We start from the raw sequence: 24,287 nt of genomic DNA on the forward strand, positions 1-24,287 counted from the left end.
TTAAATTCTTTGGCCACAATCTTTGCTGTCTGGAGCAGCATTTGAAATAAAACCCATATAAATATTGGTATTGGTTACCTATACCTGTATCATAAAATGCTCTATTTGAAATAGTCAGCAAAGAAGTTGAAGCTGAATGGAAGATAACTCCTACAACAATGACCCATAAACATATCTCAAAAGCCACCATGAGCACAGGGTTGGTCTGGGCCGGCAGGACACTGGAAAAAACCTGGTGGGCTCTGCATCCCCTGCCATCCCAGGCCTGTTCCTTCCTGCAAGAGTGGGAAAATACCCCTACAACAATACTGAAAGACTCCTGGCTAGGTACAATATGCATTACAGTGATCTGTGCCAAAGGGGGTATTACTAAATAATGACTTACTAGGGTGTCCAAACTTTGGCACATGCCACAGTTGCAATAATATATGTAAATCCTGTATACATTTTACATAGAAGATTGATCCAAATCTATAGAAAACATAGAAACAGATGCTGTGGTGGGAGGGGAAAATAATAGATTGCTTATGTATATGGCAATACAGTACTATTCTTTTTATGTTTTTCTTCCTCACTGAGGAACAGCTCGAATTCTTCTAACTACAAAGAACATGTTCTTGTCCTGCATTATCCCTAGGACTCTGTGTTATGTCCAATACACTGCAAACAAACTAGAGCCTGTTCCCTCTTTGAGACAGAAATAAAAATAGACGAGGACATTGTTTTCTTTCCCTCCAGTAAGCCACTTGAACAATTAAACAAGCATCTGAACAAATGCAATGTACAATTCATGTACATCTCTGGCTCCAAATTAACTACAGCACAAACAATAAACTGTTGTTAAATCTAGAATTGATTTAAGGGTACTTTTAAGTTGAAATACAATTTGCTGTTAAAATGAGGGCATATTAGGATACTGGGAGATACACATTTGAGCATTTCACATTAGATATATAACAAAGCCTAATTTTTGGATTAGGTCAATTTCAAAAATAATTTCAAAAAATTTGTATCATTTTCAAATGAGCAAAGCTTTAAAGTCACATTGCATTATGAGGCAGATGTATTAGTATTTGATATTAAGTTTTTTTAGTGGTTTGAGAATATAACAAGGTGAAAAGGTGTGAACACAAAAATATTTTTTGAAACCTTTGTCACAATTTATTTAAAAACTCACCAAATTTAAAAGCTGCCAAGTTTTAATAGGAATTTTTCTTGAAGGTTTTCAAGCAACTGCATCAAAATGACATCTGTAGGGTAGGTTAAAGTATGCATCATCAATGGATTCAGGTCAATGTGGGAACACCTTCTCTGTAGCTCCAGAGTTTTACTTTGTTAAAGTGGACCTGTCACCCAGACACAAAAAACTGTATAATAAAAGCCCTTTTCAAATTACACATAAAATCCAATTTCTATTTTTTATTAAAGCATTCATAGCTGTTGTAAACTCATTAAAAAATCTCAGCTGTCAATCAAATATTGTCTGCCCCTCCTCTATGCATTACTTTCCATTCAGCACTTCCTAGATGTCACTGCAACCCCCACATTCCTCTTCTCTTCACCATTTAATTGTGTAGCCAGGGCATGGGTATAGATATTGAGTCCCCCATTCTGGTACACAAACAGGATTCTGAGATGATGCAAGGCTTGCCTTAATAACAGTGTCCACAAAATGGCTGCTGCCTGCTTGGTATAATTATTAATTCCCAGACTGAAGGAAACAAGATTCAAATAATTTATATAATGTAATTAAAGTTCATTTTGCTTGACAAATGTGATAAAACAGGATTTTGAATATTTTCCTTGGGTGTTGGGTCCCCTTTAATAGGTGTCAGAGAGGTGGATGGAGGCGTAATGCACATGTGCAATGGTGGCTTTCAGCACAAGTGCCTTTAACAAATAATGCTGATTTGTACAATGAGCCAAAAAGTGTGGACCAGTAGGGGTTCTTCCCCAACTTGGGTTTGTATTGTATATTGTTTTCTATTTTAATTAATTAGTTTGGACTTAAAAGCCTTCGTCCTGGTCTCACTAGAGTTTCTGGATAAAGGGTAAGTGAACATGGTTTCCCTAATCAGTTGCACATAAAGCACTGTGTTGCTGGAAGCTTATTGAATGAAAATGCTCATATAGGGTAAGTGAACACAGTTCTATTATGCAGTAACACTATGCATACTGCTGCTGAGGGTTTAATTGGTTTTAAATGTTTTAACTGCACTTTAATATTTAGTACACAGTAGGCAGTGTAGGAATCATGTAAAATGAGGGGCCTTGAGGGTAGCACATGAGCAATGTTCCCTCTAAGCTGTGTCCTTGTGCGCGGGCACACACATTTTGAGGTCAGTGCACACATCAAATAATGGTGCACACAAAGAATTTTGTGTGAAAAAACAAACTTTATTCTGACCTTGGCATACAAGATTAAAATGTGTGCACAAAAGAATTGTTTTGCACACATATCCGGAAAGGAATTAGAGGGAACAGTGCACGTGAGCTTCAATATTTTGTCCAAAATGTGGTAATTACACCTTAGTTTTTAAAAAGCATTTAAAGGGATGTACACATATTGCATTTAAGCAGTGGAAGTTTTTTTTATTTTTTATGTGTAAATTATCACTATCAACTATACCAGCCAGGCAACTCCAGAGTGTAGGTTAGTCCAGAACTGTAAGAAATAGTAGCTGGTTACTAGTGATTTCTCTTTGTTTTGTGTATATGAATTGTCCTTATGCCCACCCTTGTGTTCAACCACGCATGGAGCTATTTTAAATGCAAAGGGATAATTTTCTGTCCACACAATTAACTAGGACCGTTGATTTTTTTCCAGTGCGATTTAAAAGATTGATAAGCACTATATGATTTATTGGAACTGGAAAAGCATACCAATCAATAGCCTGATACATATTTAAATTATTATAGAAAGATAAATAAATAAACTGACTAAAATTTACCATCCACCAGCCAGTCTGATCAGCTTTGTCTTGGATGAAAATGGTCCTTCGATGATATGGTTGGATATCGTGCTATTTAGTCATCCATGTAAATGTTCTGTTTGTTTGTGCCAGTGGCCTGCCCAGAGGCATCTGGTAATGCTTCACCCCTGCAGAGAAAAGCTAATAAAAATTTCAGTTTGCATATTTATGCCCAGCCAGTGGGAAGTATGGTTAAAACTGGCCAAACTGCTTGACCTAATGTAGGCATTTGTGGCCATCATGAAGGAGATGATAGATAGCGATAGATAGAAAATAGATAGATAGATAGATGATAGATAGATAGATTTGAATCGGAAATTAGATTTAAATAGTCACCTACACGTTAGAAATAAAAAGCAAAGATAGCTAGAGATAGAGATATTTATCTACAATGTTGGTAAACATGCCCCATAGAAAGATAGAGGCATCAATTAATTATATATTTTTCTGATGAACTGATGAATCTCTTTGCAGCAGATAGATGTAACCTTGCCCAACCAGATCAAGCAAGGCTTGTTTATTGCAGGACTGGGCTCCTGCATAACTTGGTGCCTTTGGTCTTAATTAGGGGAGTAACTAAAAACTAAAGAGGAAACAGATCCTGCGGCTGCAGAGGGGCCCAGAGAGACCCTAATTAATAAACAATTCCATATATATTGGTAAAACAGGACAACCTCTTTAGATTTTAGGGGCCCTAAAATTAATTTGCTGTGGGCCCAGTATCATCTAGTTAAGCCACTGGTCTTGACCCTGGCAGTTAGGTGAGGCCTGTAACAACACATTTTTTTCTTTTGTTTCTATTCAGGGAAAACCTTAATTGTGTCTTGATAGATTATATTATAGGATGAGCATTTGAATAATTCAAGACAAAAACAATAGCTCTCATAGCTGCAGATAAAAGAGTTCTTTTAGTCATTTGTAACAGCTTTCTGATCCATGGTTTGGGTGACTAAAAAGGTCTATGTTTCCACCACAGAAGTCATTTCCATGCAGTCCGATTTTTATCTATCAATCACAGAGCTTCAGTTTTCATTCCTTTCTGTTAAATAATTTTGCTCTCTGGCAGAATCTTTCAGTGGGTCCATTGTAAACAGACACAATGGCAAATCCCCCTACTTTCTGCCTTCAAAATGACTCTGAAACTGTATCCCAGCCTTCTTTTATTACACACCTTTAAATCATCATAGCCTACGATTTTCAACATACCATTTGTTTGTGTTAATTTTTCATCTGGAAAGCTCAGTGAGATGTTTAGTTTTGTTGGCTATCTCAGTTCTGTATGAAGCACAACTACAGGGCTTTCTAGAAGGTGTGTTTTCAGGACTGTGTAACAGCCTTGGGAAAGCAACTTGATATCCGTTTCATTAACTGACCACGGATTAGCCAAGTGCATAAGGAAATATCCTGTTCATGTTTATGCATAATCACAGTGTGTTTCATTCAACTCCCAACCCCAGCTAACTTTTTTTTAAAAAAAAACAAGAGCTTCAGTAGCTAGTAATTTACATATTAATCACAAATAAATTTCAATGTGGTTTCTGAGACCAAAGCAGAGTTTTCCAGTTTTCATCCCCGTTTTCATCTGCTTTGGGGAATGAAAGAATTTTCCCTTGGGAAACAACATGTAAGATTACATTCCTGGATACCAGTGCAATTGGCTTTTGTGCCTGTTAGAGGTGGGTGCATTAACCCCCTAAGACAAGTATTTGATTCAGGAAGCACCAATATTTGGTTACTCAGAAGCTGTAGCTGTCTGCAGGTTAATCCTATCTGATTTGTGTATAACCGACAAGAGCTCCCTCAGGGATGTATTAAATGCTGAACAGAGTACAACAAAAGATGCAGTGCATCTCAGTTGCTTGGGCTTGTTCTCTGAGCGTAAACATATTCAGTCAGGGCAAGACTTGGTAACATACAATATTTTTTAAAGAGAACATTTGAACATCTTTTTTTAGTACTATTGACTTTTGCATTGTATTCACTTTATTGGAAAGTAATAGGTAACATACATTATAAAGATTTTAATTTTATTTTTTAATTTTAATTGGCCATTTTTCTAGAACGGGCTAAGCAAGCAATAGTAAGCCAGTAAAGAATACAAAATCCATCAAGTTCCACTCGTATTAAATATTATATATATATATATATATATATATATATATATATATATATATAGACATATATATATATATATATATATATATAGACATATATATATATATATATATATATATATATAGACATATATATATATATATATATATAGACATATATATAGACATATATATATATATATATATATATATATATATATATATATATATATATATATATATATATATATATATATATATATATATATATACACAGTTGTGTTCAGAACAATAGCAGTGTGCTTAAAAAAAAAAAAAGCTAATAAAGCTCAAAATCCTTTTAATAGATTTTATTTCCATACATGCAAATGCATTGGGAACACTGTTCATTCTATTCCAAATACAAACATGGAAAATGTATCAAATTTGTGCTATTCTTTTACAGGAAGTGAAGAAAAGGGAATATTTGGCTGTTTTGAAAAATAGCAGGATCTGCATTTCTCTGTACAAATTCAAACATTCACTGTATAAACTGAAAATGTTTTGAATATTTTCCTTTGAATCGTTGAACTAATATTTAGTTGCATAACTACTGTTTCTGAGAACTGCTGTACATCTGTGTTGTATGGAGTCGACCAACTTCTGGCGCCTGTTACATTCCACAATTCTTGTTTTTGCCTCAGAAACAGCATTTTTGCTTGTTGGTCTGGAACCAAGATGTTGCTCATTTACTGGTGTGTTGGTCACCGTTGTCTTGTTGAACATCCATTTCAAGGGCATTTCCTCTTCAGCATAAGGCAACATGACCTCTTCAAGTATTTTGATGTATTGAAACGGAGCCATGGTCCCTCATATGTGATAAATAGGCCCAACACCATAGTATGAGAAACATCCCCATATAATGATGCTTGTGCCACCATGTTTCACTGTCTTCACAAAGTACTGTGGCTTGAATTCAGTGTTTCGGGGGTCGTCTGCAGCCCCTAGACCCAAAAAGAACAATCTTGTTGCCTTCTGCCTTCTTTCCACAGAATGAATGACCTCTCTAATTGAACTCCACACTGCTATTATTTGGAACAAGCTATTATAATTATTCTGAACACTGCTATTATTTTGAACAAGCCTCAATTAATGATTCAGTTACACAAAATCAGCATGTCATGACTGTTGGGTCTGTTGGTTTTCTTTTACTCTACTACACCTACTAGTAAATTATTTGACATGTAGAAATATAATTTCTACCAAAAACAGCGATTAATCAAGTAGTGATGTCGAACTGCTATTATTCTGAACACAGTTGTAAATAGGAAGAACCTTTTTATATTGATCTAGTATATAAATGTCACATAATATCTAAAATGCCATATCATCCAGTCTATTTCTTGTTGTGGTGGCAACAGCCTAAAACAACACAAGGCAAAAGCTTGGTTATCTGACTATTGTGAGCTATAGAGATCAATTTTCTTAATACAAAGAGCAGGCAAGAGACATCATTGACCTGAATTTTTCAGGACAAACTCAAGCGTTCCTTAACAATGTTCAACGAAGGGCAAATTAAACTGGATAACATGATCTGAAACCTTGTGCAGGTACAACAGGGATAAAAGATTGCTAAAATACTTACATTAGTAAATGAGTGAAATAAAAACAGAAAATCCTAAATGAGTTAATAATACAGTAATAATCTGCACAGTAAAGTCTTTGCATGCTACCATAACCATTGAAAGGATAGGACTCAATATTTTAAGAAATAGTTTAGCAAGAATATTTTTGTGTTTTTCATATAAAATATAATTGCTTTTATATACAAAAACAGATTAAAATGTAAATAATTAGAAAGAATGTATTTTCAGCAAGATTACAAGAGAATTATACAATTTCTAAAAACAAGATTTTGTATGTATAATATTTTGACTAGTTTTATTAAAAAAAAATCTCAAACAAGTGTGCAAAATTGTATATTAAAATTATTTTTTTTTCTACACATTTGCACATGAACATATGTTTCTTTGTTTTTTGTGTTAGTAGCCAAAGTATAAGTGCCTTTTTATGTTTAGCTTGATTGGTTTCCAACTTCTATGACCTTTTACTCAAATTTCACACAGTACCATGCATGCACATGAATGCACATCTCGTAACCTGAGTACAAGCTGGACTACGAAGGTTTATTTAATCACACAATGAAAGTCTATTTCCTTCCAGCCCTGCAGTAAAAAAATTAAAACAGCCTTAATTTTTCAGGTTCTAGCTTCTGCAAAAAACATTGGACCTGATATGTATTGGATTCTGTTGCATATTGGAGTACAGTTTGTCTCCATGTCCTCAGAAACCCTGCACAATGCTAAAATCTTAATGAAAGCCAAAGTAAAGGCTTTCACTAAAGGGACCAGAATTAACTTGTAACTAATGTCACTGGCCTTATCATGATGACTTTCAATCTCAGAACCTTAATTTAATAGGCAAACTAGAACAAATTCTGTTCAATAACTTTTAGTGATCTTTAATGGAGTGTTCAGTTCAGACAAGTCCAAACATTGTGAAAATAATGCTTCCCTAAGGGCAGGGGCACACAGGCAGAGTCGGAGAGCTTTAGTCGCCTGGCGACTAATCGCCTCTTCTGCAGGGCGTTAATCTCCCCGAACTGCCTTCCGCCTGCTATAATGAGAAAACGCCAGCGCCAATGCACTCGCGGCAGTTCGATTTCCAAAGTCGCCTGAAGTTTCCTCGTGAGGCTTTTACACATGGGCATTTTTGTTTGCGTTTGATGTGTATTTAATGTGCATTTGAGATGCAGGTTGGAGCACACCTAAACGCATTCGCTAACTGATTGCATTATATTCTGCATGGCTGTACTCAATAAAGGAATTGTTCAGTGTAAAAATAAAAACTGGGTAAATAGATAGGCTGCACTAAATAATTAATGTTTCTAATATAGTTAGTTAGGCAAAACTGAACTGTTCCTTTAACACTCTGAGTTGCATTTTACTCCATTTGTGTTTCATCAAGAATAATTAGCATCAGCATGCTGCATTTTCTTGCTCTTGACGCCCATACAGAGGCCAGTAGAAATTAAAGCACTTAACTGTGTTTAAATAAACATGTATAAACATAATATATGCATCTTTCCGCCCTCAGCATGTGTTTGAAAAACAACCATGTGTAAGAGCCTAACTCTCAAACAGTCTGACATTAAGGGGCCTATCCATTAAACCTTGAATTTTTTTGGTTGAGTAAAAAACTCAATTTTTTCTAAAAATCCAAATCCGAAAATAAGATAAAACCTGTCAAAATCAGGTAGAAGTCAATGGCAGATGGTCCATTTATCAATTGGAACATGTTTTTTGTTATCAGAGAGCTGATCTGAACTGTCTGTGCAGCTTCTCTGTAAGTGAGGACAGACACACCAACTTCTGTGTGAACAGTAACTTGGTTGCTTTATAGAACTCAGCATAAACACTTCAACATAACATGTGTGTGTAACAGGAACTTTTCATAGAGAGCATACAAAGGAAGAGGAAGACGAACATCACAAAGGGTTACAGGTCAACATGACATCACATTGCTAAGCAACAATAGACCCTCCCTGCATTAAGTAACATCCACTGGAACAATCTCTGTCTGCTGTTTTCCAACATTTTTTACCTTCAGGATTCTTGATAGTGTAGTAAGCACAACAGATTATTCAATAAATTCCAGTTGTTGAGGTGACAATTCAAAAAAATCTAGTTTTCCAGGAGACAATTTGAAAAAGTCACTTGATTCAAAGTCATGACTCTTTCCCACAATTTTTGATAAATTAAGGGGATTTCAGGTTTGGGAGTTTGCACATTTTTTTTAAATATAGTGAGAAAAGTTGAGTTTTAGAAAATACCCCCTTAGTGAAGACAGATGCAAATGTTTACATGTATAACATATACTGTTTACAATCAAGTCCAGAAATTATCTTGTACAATGTTTTATATACAGTATAATAATATAGACCACAATAGTAGAAAATATACTATGAATTCCATCACCAGCATGGCCACCACATCATTACTCTGTTTCTCACAGTTTGTGGCAGATGTTAACAAGCTGAATAAGAAAATGTGAGGAAGGTGGTGTGAGGAAGGCTGTTCCAAGGGCATAACTATAGAGGAAGCAGACCCTGCGGCTGCAGGTGGGCCCAGGAGTTATAGGGGGCCCATGAGACCCTAATTAATGAGCAATTTCAATATATATTGGTAAAACAGAAAACCTCTGGATATTTAGGGGGTCCCTAACATTAATTTGCTGTGGGGCGCTGGGCTGTTCAGATAAAGTTTGTTGCAGTGCTTACTCACTTGATTGCTGAGACCAGTTTGTTGTCTACACTGAACATGTTCCATCCATTCTGCCTTCTCTTCCTTCAGTGTAGCTCTTTACTCCAAACACACATTTAACTTGTTAAGTCTCATTCACAGTCATTAAAAGAAATATATTTTTCAAAGACCATGAGACCATGCACTCCCTGCTCCTCCGGTACTGAGTCAGTTCTTATTTTCCCTGATACCTTCTTTTAGAAGCAAATACCAGTGAAATGGTTAACACAGGATATCATTTTTTGGGAACTTTTTATTTGTGTATAATGGTGCATAGTTTAGTGAGTTTATCCTAATTTACAGTATGTGGAAAGCCTTAAAGTAAGCTATGACTGTAAGCTTGAAATGAAGTGGCCATGCATTGTACAGGTTTCTTTGGGAGGTTGGAAACATTGCATCCGCAATAAACGAGCAAGGTTATACCTGCTAGCAGTACCCATGTTGTGCCGGTGTGTTCTGTTTCTACGTTACTTCTGAGGTTGCCAAGTTCCTCTATCGCTGAGCACCTGGGATTCGTGTTTGTTTGGACGGCCAGGTTGTGCGAGTGTAAGTTCTTTCTTTCTTTGGGCGGTTTGGCTGACTGACACTCTGTGCAGGTATAGTGACTCCAGGCGGTACTTCGGAAGGCTTTCTTTTCATCACTTCTGTCTGCGTGAACTGAAAATTCCATCAACTGATGGCCCTTTCCACATTATAAAACTAAAATACTAAATTGCCAAATAAACACCTGTTTACCAACAATCTGGCAAATAATAGGTACATGACGTGGGTACTATGCAGCTCTGGACAAATTAAACATAACTGTGCAGTATCACAGCCATCAGGGGTGCCACACGTGTACAAGACAATGTAATATATTTCATGTGGTTATCATAACTTGAAAAAATAATTAAAAATGCATGATGTATGTCTTACCATACAAAACTTTGACTACACAAAAGCTGCAGTGTCTTGAACATGTAGTGACTATAGCCCTGTGTCAAACTGTGTTTAGCATATGTATTTGATAATTAGTTACATACTGTACAATATACTGTACATCTACTTTCCCATTATGACGTGGGACAACTTCTTTGGTAGTCATTATATCTGCAAGATTTTGTGTGCAAATATGATTTGTTAAAGGAAAACTATACCCCCCAAACAATGTAGGACTCTATTAAAAGATAGTAAAACAGCTCATGTGTAAAACCCTGCTTCATGTAAATGAACCATTATCATCATAATATACTTTTTTAGTAGTATGTGCCATTGGGTAATCATAAATAGAAAATTGCCATTTTAAAAAATAAGGGCCGCCCCCTGAGATCGTACGATTCACTGTGCACACATACAAACCACATGTAAGGTCACATGAGCCAATTAACAGACAGAGTTCTGCCTTTTGCTTCCTCACTTCTTCCTGTTACAGTTAGTGTTGTAATATTTCTGGTCATGTGATCGCTGAGGCAGCACAGATAGAGTCACGAAATGGTGGTTCAAGGCAAGAGATGTAAAAGGGCAATATTTATGTAAATATATATTCCAGTTTGGTAAGATTCTTTAATATGTCATTCAATTTGATATAAACTATCTGTTGCTTAAGTATTCATTTTGGGGGTATAGTTTTCCTTTAAGTCAATACTTTCAGATGTAACAAGAAAAACGTATATATACTGTAAATAAGGCTAGTCACACTTTTTATTTTTTTACTACATTATGGTGATTTATCAATGTTCGAATTTGAATGTTTGCTAATATTCTAATTTTTTTCACAAAAAAACTAAAATTCGAATTACCGTATATACTCGAGTATAAGCCGTCCAGAGTATAAACCGAGGTGTCTAATTTTACCTACGAAAGCTGGGAAAACTAATTGACTCGAGTATAAGCCTAGGGTGAGAAATGCAGTAGCTACTAGTAAGTTCAATAATCAAAAAACCCCTCTTAAAAAAAATCTCTGCAGGCTGTAGCATTTGCTAAAGTCTGTTTGACTGAATTGGCTCATATTATTATTTATTTTAGTCAGCAGACAGATTATTATTAATATTATTCATTATTTAATTTACCAAGTAAGTGGAAGATTTGCAATAAAAGAAAAAATACAATAATCCTGCCTGTTAAGGCTGGTTAGTGTTTCACTGTCTGCATTTCTCACTGTCTGCATTTCTCACTGTCTGCCAAATATATAAGACATAAAAATGTAAAAACATTCCCATTGGCAGGATAGTAGAGGAATTAAAGATACCAGTAGTCACATAGTTATCCTCAGGGCTAGGTCAGATTCGCATCCAGAACCGAAGATCGTCCAGCGTTCGTTAAGCAGTAGGGGACTGTTGCTCGCTCAGTCCACGTCCACTCAGAGGCGCAAACAGCACAGCCGCGTGCAGTGACGTTGTGCGCACGTGATGACGTCATCGCGCACGACCAGGAAGATGTTCGTACGGGGCCGGTTCCCTCTACTCTCCCTTCTGAGTCTTTTCGGGGACCGATAACGGGCAAAGTTGCGGGGCACGGGACACCGGTCAGTAGTTCAGACATTTGTGAAGCAGTAGGGGGCTGTTGCTCGCTGATTCGAGTATAAGCCGAGGAAGACTTTTTCAGCACATTTTTGGTTCTGAAAAACTCGGCTTATACTCGAGTATATACGGCATATTTTGAAAAACTTGAATGTTTGGTATTTATTAAGGACAAAACACTTGAATGTTAAACTTCGGCATCTAAACGCATTGTTCATTTAGAAGTCAGTTGGGGGAATATAATATTGTTCGCTAAAGCAAAAACCATTCGCAATTTGTTCGCAATGAGAATAAATGTTTGCAAAGTGAACAATTTTGCCATCTCAATCACTTTGCTCCTCACATGACAGTAGGATAGTAATTGCAAATTTTCATAGTTTGTGATGTGTATAAACAATAAGAATTGTGGGTGATAAATGATCTTATTTTGGATATGTTACTTAGATAAAAATGACATGATTTAGTGATTGGATATGAGGAGTGAGAGATCAAGCAGTATTAGTAGTGAGAAGTGGATATTGGCTTTAGCTGTTAAAAGGTCATTAGTTAGTGGGGGGGGTTTGGCAGTTTCAGCGGAGTGTTGTGTTGTAAGGGTCCAGCAAGTTATTGTCAGAGAAGAATAGTGTTAGTTGGTTATAGACTAGGCACTCAAGTAGTTTAGAGATTAAAGGTAGCAGAGAGATAGGTCAGAGGTTATAAAAGAGGGTTATTTTAGAGTGGGGGTGACAAGTGCATGTTTTAGTTGAGAAAAATAGATTCCAGTTGAGAGTAAGAGATTAAATAGATAAGTTAAAGCTTTAATTATACAGGGATTGGCGTTGTGGAGAAGTTCGGAAGGAATGGGATCAGTTGGGCAGGTAGGTGAGAGGAAGCCAAAAGTTTTGAGAAATCAGAAGGAGCACAGAAGAGACTGGGACATGTGGAGGAAGAGTGGTGAAAGTCTAGGGGGGTTTAGAAGTGTAATATCACTTCTGATGGTGTCAGTTTTGTTCTTGAAGGGAATATCTTGAGCAGGACTAGTTAAAGCATACATTTCCCACAATTACACAATATTCCCTAAAATAAACTATTTTATTTGAATATATTGAGTAATTGTCTCAGATACTTCCATAAGATATTTATGTATCTGAACCAAATTAATTATATCCTTCCAGTGACTGCATTCTGCATATAAATGAGAATTCTTAATTGGCTTTTCATTTGAATTCTGGTCAATGTTGTATTTCACAGAAATAAACCTTGTTTCCTCTGAATATTTTCTGCAGACATCTAGAAATCTTTGCATCATGGAGGTGCTGAAAATTGTATTTTTGAAAAGCAACTTGGCTTTTCCGTATAAATCGATAAACATACAATACAGAGAACAGATCATTTTTTGACAACTTCATATAAACAAGGAAGGGTGAGAGTACAAACCAGGAAGGTATCATTTCCTGTACTGTATGTCACCTGGTGGTGCAAGGTTTATATTTCCTCTTTTAGAGCCTCTCTCTGTTCTCCCCTAGATTATTAGAATTTTTAAAATGTTTTGATGTAAGGTTTTCTATGTCATTCTGCTACAACTAATACAGTATATATTTTTAATATATTGGCTTATCATATTCACACGCAAAAGTCATTTGTTTATTTTATAGCAGTATTATTTTTATGATACTTTGATATAGTGCTTTGTGGTATTTTACTTCTCTTTTCCCTTGCATGATGTATTTTATGGCCTATTAACAAATGCTTCCTTTGTTAATTGTGGTTAGTCTTGTCATTGGACTTACTTACATAGGATGACCTTATGTTAATGGATTGTAGGCATGTACAGTAACTGAATAAAAATGCCTAGGATGGATAAACCCTTGTTTAGCGTTCATTTGTTCTTTCATATCCCCTCTCTTTGTATTTTGGCAGTAGTTCTGACTAGCTATACAATCTAAGATGCACAGAAGAGGCAGAGACAAAGTGGTTGCTATTGCTATTTCTGGCCTTGGGATAGAGCAGGGTAAGAAAAACAGTGAATTAATTCATTCATTCACCTCAAGAGGAAAAGCAATGTACAGTAAGAAGGAGTTCACACAATGCACCAGATAGAGGGTTAGAGGGCCAAATGTGCGCCAGGTTATGCAAACATAAATCGAATATGGGTGTCTGCATATAGTTTTTATGAAAAATGTTGAGCTCACCTTTATTTCAACTTTAAGAATGATGTAGGGAGTGATATTCTGAAACAATTTACAATTGCTTTTCATTTTTTATTTGTTGTTTTTGAGTTATTTAGCTTTTTATTCAGCAGCTATAAAATTGTAGCCTTACTTTTTTTAGGTGGGGTAAAGCTATAAAGAATCTAAAGAAGATGAAGGCAAATAATTCAAAAACTATAAAAATTAAAAAATGATCAGAATGATTCTAATGATAGAATTAGCTTTTCTATAACATACTAAAAGTTAACTTAAAGGTGAACCACCCCATACCACGAAACTGTAGTATGTTCCCACGCGCTGCCTTAGCCCTGTCAAGTGCAGGAGTGCATCAATCCCCATCCGGATTTGTTCCTCCGGGAGGAATTGCCACCTAGCAACAGCTATTGGGAGATGGTGGCCGCCTCCCGGAGAAGTGCTGGGAAAGTTTAACTTACCCACAGCATCCAGTTCGGGACCTCCCGCCTTCACTTTCTGGTATGGGAGGGAGCACGCTGATGCTGCCTCCTGATTGGTGGATGCTTGCTGTGATCATAATTGGGTCACAGAAGGCTGGTAGGTGGGAAATCTGAACCGGATGTTAGATGTTTTACCTCAGCACAAGATGGAGCAGTTTCCATATCTGCTACAGACTCCATGGTGCTGTCTAGTGAGTTTCGGTCTGTTCCTTCTAGGAGCAGCCTAAAACACCTCAGAAATTATTTTTCTTCCTCTGAGGAGGAGATTCAGGCACAAAAGCCAGAATTTAAGAGAAGGAGGACTGAGTGCAGAATGATATCCCCTTCTTCTGGGGACTCTTCCTCTGACAACCCTGAGAGGGGCAGTAACCGTGCTGTTAAGGGGGTTTCCTCTACTAAAAAAAGCACACAACCATATCTCTGCTCCGTTTCAGGCCCGGACCGAGAATTAAAATAGGCCCTGCCATTTCAGGTACACAGAGGCCCAATCAGCCCACACAGAGGCCCAATCAGCCCACACAGAGGCCCAAACAGCCCACACAGAGGCCCAAACAGCCCACACAGAGGCCCAAACAGCCCACACAGAGGCCCAAACAGCCCCCACCAGCCCACTAAATACTGGCTTTCTATGGCACCTTATAACAGCCCCTCTGGCATTTGCCAGAACCCACAGATTGCCAGTCCGGGCCTGCTCGGTATTGCGGATTGTCAGGAGAGGCTTAGCCCTATCATTAAAAAAGTCTCCTTTTCAATCCAGCATTTCACACACCCCTTGACCAGTGTCATTAAACGAGGTCTTGCTGACAGCCCCTCATGCAAGAGAAGCTGGGTCAGCCCTCTTTTCCCGGTCAAAAAGCAAGATGGTTTATTACGTCCAGTTCTGAACATAAAAAAGTTGAATACTTTCATAAAACCAAAGCGTTTCAGAATGGAGGGTTTAAAAGACCTTCCCACCTTTTTGTGTGCTGGCCAATGGGCCATAAAAATAGATTTTAAAGATGCCTTTCACTCTGTACCCATTAACCCCCCACATTGAAGGCTTCTTCGGTTTCAATGGGGAACAGATTTATTCCAATGGAATGTCATGGTATTTGGCCTTTCAAACGCTCCTTACACCTTCTCCAGAATGATGAAGGCAGTAGTAGGTCATCTACGCCTAAAAGGAATTTCCTGCCTGGTGTACCTCGATGAATTACTGGTGGTTCGTCAGGACAGAGAAATATTAATCCAGAAAAGAGAGGATATTCTCAATCTTTTCTCAAATCTAGGGTTTCTAGTAAATACAGCAAAGTTAGTCTTAGAACAACAGATTTCCTTTCTAGGGTTCATCCTCAATACTACAAACCTAGTAGAGAGAATATTTAACTCTAGACTCAGAGTCCCAGAACGACCTAAAAACGTGGCTAACCATATTGGATCCCACTACTTCTCCAATAGTATGGCAGACCCCAGAACTAGTCATAACTACAGATGCTTCTCTGGTAGGCTGGGGAGGCTTTTCCAGAGCAAAAGCCGTAAAAGGGCGGTGGTCTCCAGAAAGAAAGCTAGATCACATAACCATATTAGAGCTCAGGGCACCTCGCCTAGCTGTACATCAGATTTTTAGATTCCCCTCCCTATCCCACCTCTGTTCATTTCCAAATGGACAACAAGACAGCGGTGTCTTACATCAACAGGATGGGCGGCACACGTTCACTGCAGTTGTGCATGGAAGCAGTTCTTCTCTGGAACTGGGCCTTATGCCACAATCTGTTTCTATCAGCAGAATACATTCCAGGGGTTCAGAACGAATTAGCAGACTCCCTTTCAAGACACAGCTCTCGTTGGCAATCGTGACACTTCACAACAGTTTATTGCAGAAAATTCAGGATACGTTGGGGACCAGGCAAATAGACCTCTTTGCCTCTCCAACGTCAGTACAAACTCAGAAGTTTGTATCCAAAATGTGTTCAAAATGCGCTTGGAGGATGGATGCTTTATCATTCAGATGGCAGACACTGAAGGGTCTTTATGCTTTTCCTCCTCGGGCCATAATTCACAAAGTCCTATTAATGGTTCAGGAGGAACAGGTTACAGGCCTTGTCATAGTTTACCCAGTATGGCCCTCCAAGATATGGTACCCAGTCCTACAAAAGATGATAGTGGGCCCCAAGGTTCCCCCGGGTTTCACTGCAGAATTCTTTCAAGGGCCAAAGGAGTTACTAATGTCCCTTGCCTGGCTAGCAGCCCCGGTGAGGGGTTAACCTTATCAAATTTGTCGATAACATCTGATGCTTTAATTAAGGCATCTTTGCGTCCCAGGACATATAAAAGATACAAAGCTATTACACAAGAGTTTCACAATTGGCGAACAAATAACCCATATACAGATCACTCTTCAGATATGATCCAAGCGGTCTTAGACTTTTTGTCTTACAAGTTTACCCTGGGTTTATCAGTCTTTACCCTTAAAACCTATGGTTCAGCTTTAGCCATTCTATTCCCAGAGGTTACAAAACACCAACTTTACACCAGATTAATTAGGGGAGCTAAAATCTCAAGACCAGTTCAACAAAATATAGTTCAACAAAATATAGTTCAACGTGGGCTATAGACCCTCTGTTGACATACCTTTCTAAAATTCCTCCATATCCATCCGAAGTAAGGTGTATAGCCATTAAACTGGCTTGTTTACTAGGGTTGGCATTTGCAGCCAGAGGTGCAGAACTCTCTTTATTACACATTACAGATCCTTGGTTATTCAAGACCCCAGGAGGTTTTTATTTGATACTTAATGGTCACACTAAAACTATGCTAGATGCTACTCCAGTGGAGATTGACCTAATAAGGGATACAACTGATTCCGTCTTGTGTGTTGTAACATGCATGTCATCCTACCTAGGACAGGACAGAGTCTGTCAGAGCAAATATTACCCAATTATTCATTACTTCTAGACAGCCATTCAGACCAGACAATACTAATACAATCAGAGGTTGGATATTATCAGCAATGTCTTTGGCAGGGATTGACACCTCTCAGTTTAAGGGTCATTCCCTGAGAGCAGCAGCAGCCACTAAGGGAGCGGACAAGATGGTCCACCTTCCTCATCAAAACCCTTTGTCAAACACTACTGGAGACCATCTGAGACAGAGAGAGTAACCTTTATGAAAGCCACTACTAGGATTCTGTTACTCTCCCACTCAAAGCAGATATCAGCAGCACACTGTAGATTTGCACAAGCGTGAAATTTATTGTGTCAAAGCATTTCAAACAGGGCAACGTTTCAAGCCTCATCAAGAGTGCCTACCATCCTTCTGTGACCTAATTATGGTCACAGCAGGCATCCACCAATCAGGAGGCAGCATCAGCCTGCTCCCTCCCATACAAGGAAGTGAAGGTGGGAGGACACGAACTAGATGCTGTGGGTAAGTTAAACAGCTGCCACCATCTCCCACTAGCTGTTGCTAGGTGGCAGTCCTTTTCCCTAGAACAAATGTTGTTTGCAGGTCATAGAATCCTGCAAACACTTATTTCCGATATCATGATATCCCACCCCATAACATATTAAACAATGTGCCAGAGTGGCTCTATCTGCACATGTCTGTGTAGATACTGTACTGTCATAAAGTGCATGCAATTTAATTTGACAGTAACTTCAAAAGAATATATTATATTTTTTTCAGGAGTTAATTGCAAGAGAAGACACTCTTAATACTAATTTATTGCTTCAGTCGGTAGAGAGGTCTGATTCAATCAGTGCAATAGTAAATAACGAAAAGAAAAACCCCTCTTCTGACTAGTAATTCATTGGTTCACTTCTGATTTTTCAAAATTCAAAATTCATCCACTTACTAGATATTTTAAATTGATTCTATGACTGAAGGATCTTAAAAATATAAATAGTGAGTAATTCAATTAGTTAAAATTAATACTAATTAATTTCAAGTGCTTCTTCCGTGCTAATTCATTCGCTTATTACAGAAGGCAGGCCAAAGCAATTCAATTCTGCCATTAAATCACTCCTTTACAATTGATCCACTGCCCAAAGTGCATAAGTGTTATAAAATTATTAAATTAATTAGACATAAAGTGCAAGTGCGTTAGTCCCGACCAGGGACCTGATAAATAGTGAAGAATAAATATATAAATTAGTAAACCAAATTAATTAGCAATAAATCGATTACCCAGCAACTCAACCCAATATAAAAGTCGGAAAAAGGATATAAAGAGAGGTGGAGTTGTCCCAAAACTTTCTACCTATTGATTTTACTATCCCTGGGACACCTCAAAGCAAAGATAGATGCTTCACTATTTATCACGTCCCTGGTCGGACTAACGCACTTGCACTTAGGGATCAACTACACGCTGCGTCTTCATCCCACAGTCGGATATATGTAGTTTGTACTTGCGATTTCTCATTCACTTCTTTTATCTTCTGGACATCAAACAAGTTGCATGCGTGTCTTCACAGGGTGACGTGTTGGACAACAGTGCACTGTATAGTTCAGCCCTTAAACCTGTATAAAGGATCTAGAATTTATAGGTTTTATATGGGAGATTTAATCATAGCATCTAGCATGTGAAACACCTCTTCCCTTTCTAAAAACTGTTTTTGTAAGCATAGTTAGCATAGCATGATTTGCACTCCCTGGATTGTTTATGTAGCATACCTTTTAATATGTAATACGAATATAAAATAAGCCATTGCTTTAGTTATTTCTTTACTCCAAATACACATTACTGTGTTTTGTTGTTTCTGCTTTGTTCATTTTAGAGGAAAGATGTTCCTGGGCTGTTATCTCTCAAATTAATCAGACAACAGATTATTTTTAGTAGTAGAACCAGTAGCCATAGAGATGTGTCCTCTTCTATTATGTATGATTAACCAGGGTATCTGATTACGAGAAAATGTCTCTGGGACAGGTGTGCAAATTCCTGTTATTATGCATTGTCTGTGCCTCTCTCCACCTGCTTGTTTTGACATACCATGTATTCTCTGCCAGGCATTTATGATTTCATGCTCATAGATTTTATTGTTGTACTGAAAAATGATTTTGCAGTTCTACTTCCTTCAAGTGAGTTATTTCAAAGGAATACGGTTGCCACTTAATTTTCCCTTTTAAAATTCCATTTTTACATTTGTATTACCTTTTAAACTTTACTATCAACAGTAGTAATATTAATAAAGATTTACCTCAGGAAGAGTTCTTATGGGTCATTTACAACTCCAAGGGATGCAAGAATGCACCCTTAGTGCTTATTTGCTAAAAACTTGTGCCCCCCTGCCTACAGCTCTCCACACTGAGTATCTCTTACAGACCATACGGACCCCTCTTATCTCTCCCACTCTCATAGCTTAGTTAGACAAAGATTTCACCAAGCAGCAATATACAGTAATACAATTATAATAAACTTTTCATATAAAAAGGCTCAATTACTAACTCGAGCAACAATGCTATGCAAAAAATGGATCCTCACTTCTATACAACACTCTGTTCTTGATTCTGTTTCTTTGTTGTTAAATAAGGTGCAAGTACTGGGTGCACGGGTGCAAGGGAGCCCTGGAATAAACACCTGCATTAAAGGAGAATGTAAGTGGTTTAAAAACCTTTGGCCTCCTGCAGAGGCCTCCCTTCCTGCATCACAGTGGTTCCCTAATAATGCCCCATTTGAGATACCTGTTAATAAAGGGCAGAGTAGCTAAGCAAGGTTGGCAGTTGCCATGCTGTCGCCAGCCATCATATAAAAAGAATTTTAAGCATAGTAAGATGGTGGCCACTAAACCTACTGAGCTACTCTACACTTTATTAAAGTTGTTCAGAATAAAAAAAATGTAATGTATAAAGGCTGGAGTGACTGGATGTCTGACATAATAGCCAGAACACTACTTCCTGTTTTGCAGCTCTCTTGGTTTACATTGATTGGTTAGTAACCAATCAGTGACTTGAGGGAGGGCCACACAGGTCATAGCTGTTTGCTTTTGAATCTGAGTTGCATGCTAAGGATCAATTGCAAACTCACTAAACAGTTATGTCCCATGTGGCCCTCCTTCAAGTCGCTGACTAACTTAGAGTTAGAGAACTGAAAAGCAGGAAGTAGTGTTCTGGCTATTATGTTAGACATCTAGTCACTCCAGCCTTTATACAGTACATTAAATTTTTAACTAACTAACTATGTTAGAAACATTTTTTATTTTGCACAGCCTATCTATTTACCAAGTTTTTATTTTTACCCTGAACTGTTGCTTTAACAAGTTTTAACATGTAAGACAAACAGGGCAGTATGATGGGTCTTCTTTAGGTTTTTACTACATTTGTTTTCCATTAAATAGTAGCTGTTTACAGAGCTCAGAATTTTTCAGAAAACATGTATTATGTTAGAATTTTATATTTGTTTTGTAAATTAGCTAAAATCCTCATTTTTTTTTTTCAAAAGTAATTTTTATTGGTTTTAAGAAAAGTAAAAAGAAAAATTACAAGGTTCATGTATAAACATTGGATACAAAGTACAAATGTTTATAATAGCTTAAGTAATTGCAAGGTTACACACAATCTCAGAGTCAATTGTTACAGTCTAATTGCTATAAAATCCTCATATTTAACACAATACAAGACTGTTGCTTATCGTCAGAAATTAGAATAATGACTAGAATACCAGAATAAAAACATTCTACTCAATATCAGGTGATAGTTAGATAAAAGTAAACATTTATTCTATGATAATAGCATTCTTAAATTTTTTTAAAAAAAATTTAAATATTTTTTATTACTTTTGCATTTTAATCTAGTATCCTTTCTTTATAATGTATTGCATTAATAACACTATCAATTTCTTTATACATGGTTAATTGAATTTATAAGGTGCTGTATACTGTACATACTTTTTCAGATACAATGGAGTTGGTTTAAGAAACATTATATTGAGCAGTTAGAAAGATCAGGGAAAGGCAGCTATGGCTCTTTAATCCACATGAACTCTGCACATCAACCCTGTACTAAATACCTATATGGATGCAGCATTGCCAGCAAGCAAATAGAAAACCAGATTGTGCTGTTGTATACAGTGGCCTACTTAGCAAGAGGTTGTCTTTTGAAATTTAGCAAAGTATAAAAACCATGGTTGGTTGGAGAAGAACACTTTCTTTAATAGTACTTCGGTTAAAACGGAAACCTCACAAGCGATACAATCAAAGCAGAGATACCATAACTCTCTGTCAGCATCATTATTCCCCTGTACATAACACATACCCATATAAAGGTTTTGAGGTCATAGAGCCCTGTTATACTTATTTCTTCTTGCCTCTTCCATTTGATTCCTCCCCACCTACTAATAAAGCCTCCCAATACATGTCCATCACAGATCCAGTAGTTGCTACATCTATCCACAGTACATCGCTGACAGTATATAACTAAAAGACATTGGTTTGGAGGATATCTTGGCTTCTATGCATTTGGGACATGTTCTTGATCAATGACTCTGTAATCAGCAGTACACTTCTGTGCGCATTGCATTAGTATAAAATCAAGCATGGATTTGTGGGGTTTAACGAGTAAAGGAATAGGAGTGCATGAGCTATTCTATTACTGTAAGGGGGTAGTGCCAGTAGTATTCACAAACAAAAGTGAAATATTAAAAGTAATGTTTACTTGTGATAAACAAAATAGTAGCAATTAATTATTGATATAATGGTGGCCTTCTGCACTGATAATATGACAATAAGATATGCACAGATAATGCTCTGGGATGATGGAATGATAAGATAATAATAATAATATATCCTAATTCTTAAATGTCCACAAACTTCTGAAACTGAATGTAAAAGAGTGTTGGGACATGGAGAAATGTTAGTGAATAGATTATTTTACTGAAATACCAATCAGTCAGAAGTAAACCTTGGATAAGTTGAAGAGATTCAAGATTCGTTGGGTTCAAGCCAGTCCTGTCCATCATTGTCCATTTCCAGATGGGAAGGAGATGGGAGCGAGTATTCCCATATGCCCCCTTCTCCCACCCCTCATGAATACAGTGCTGTCAAATGCAACAGTCACAGGTCTCTGTGTCCCAAAATTGAATTTTACAGACACTGACATTCTGTAAAAAGTACAGTACAAATAGCACTGGGTGAAGGTAATACGTAGGCTCAGTGGCAGCAGAATGTATTTTAAACTGGGGAGGCCAAGAAAGGGGCAAGTGTGCAATGCCTGCACATGCTAACCCCCCAACCCAAATATTTAAAGCTGTTATTGCTGCAAAATGTGACAAAATGCTTCTGCAATCAGCATATTTCAGTTTTTTAAATTGTAGTAATACAAAAGTAAAATTAGATGTGTATGTGTTATTTAGTAAAGTTAGAGAATCAATCAAGGCATTGTGTGTTGTGGGGATTTGCTCAATTGGTGGCTGCAGTGCTTGCATAACATGAAGTGAACAGCAAGTGGAGTTTATAAACAGGACTGGGCCTGCTCGTTTATTCAGCAAAATAACACAGTTCAAGTGTAAAATGAAAACAGCTTACTTCAGCATGGCATAAATCCAAACAGTCAGGAACTTTCAATGCCTCCTTACAAGCCCCAGTACCCCTCCCAATGAGTGTGGCTGGCTTGGTTTTAGGGAGCCTGATCTCTCCTCTCAGTGCTTCCCCCTTCTCACTGTTCTGAATTGTAACACTCCTTTTACTATTCAGTCAGCTGAACATGCTCCTGGCACAAAATCCGTAATGGACCTAGGAATGGAAGCTTCATCCCACCCAATGCTCTACAAAGCCTCCGGACTCCAGGACCCAGACCAGAAATTCAAAACAACTCAGAGAAAACCCATAAGCTGGTTTTCTCCCTATATCTATTCCCTGGTGCCCCTCACCATGTATAGGTAAGAAACCTAGGTGAAATATAGACACCATTTATAACTTTTCCAGCTGCTGTCTCACAGTGTATAAAAATATATATATGTATATATTTATAAAATTGACTCCAGGGTTTCAGGATTGGTAGTTCAAAACAGCTATTTTATTTCTAAAGAGACACATTACAACAGGCAGATTTGTTTCAAAATAAATTACTCAATACGGATGTTGGTGACAAAGTCTGTGCTGATAACTGTAAGGAACTGTTGACAATCTAAATTTCATCAGATTATTTATCAACAATAACAAACAAACCATTGCGAAACCACTGTGTTTACTAAGCATGTACAAGCACTAATAAATACTAATAAGTTGTTTGCCACCATACCATGAAGAAAACCTAATAAACATCAGTGCTTTAATTATGTATATGCCCATGTTTTGTGATAGGTCAGTTCTGAATAGAATATAAGTCATTCAGTGATTCATAGAAAAGTGGACCAAGCATAGTATTTAAAGGAGATGGACATCTCAGAAACCAACACTTTTTTTAATATTTAATTTTGAAACTTGACAAGGGGCTAGACATATTGTCAGTTTCCCAGCTGCCCCTAGTCATGTGACTTGTGCTCTGTCACTCTTTACTGCTGTACTGCAAGTTGGAGTAATATCACCCCCTTTCCCCCAGCAGCCTAGAACAGAACAATGGTAAGGCAACCAGATAGCAGCTCCCTAACACAAGATAACAGCTCCCTGGTCGATCTAAGAACAGCACTCAATAGTAAAATCCAGGTCCCACTGTGACACATTCAGTTACATTGAGTAGGAGAAACAACAGCCTGCACAAAGCAGTTCCATCCTAAAGTGCTGGCTCTTTCTGAAAGCACATGACCAGGCAAAATGACCTGAGATTGCTGC

The 24,287-nt window shown here is 37.4% G+C and overlaps 1 long non-coding RNA gene across 1 annotated transcript; it reads right to left on the minus strand.

Annotated features, from left to right (window-relative positions):
* Window positions 1-1,195: 1,195 nt before the first annotated feature.
* Window positions 1,196-23,369, minus strand: LOC121394075. Its single transcript, XR_005961491.1, has 3 exons — window positions 23,043-23,369; window positions 2,952-3,100; window positions 1,196-1,346 (listed from the first exon to the last, which is right to left on the minus strand). It is a non-coding gene; the product is annotated as an uncharacterized LOC121394075 (long non-coding RNA).
* Between the last annotated feature and the right edge of the window lie 918 nt (window positions 23,370-24,287).

This window comes from Xenopus laevis, chromosome 5S, assembly GCF_017654675.1.
Source record: "Xenopus laevis strain J_2021 chromosome 5S, Xenopus_laevis_v10.1, whole genome shotgun sequence".
NCBI lineage: Eukaryota > Metazoa > Chordata > Amphibia > Anura > Pipidae > Xenopus > Xenopus laevis.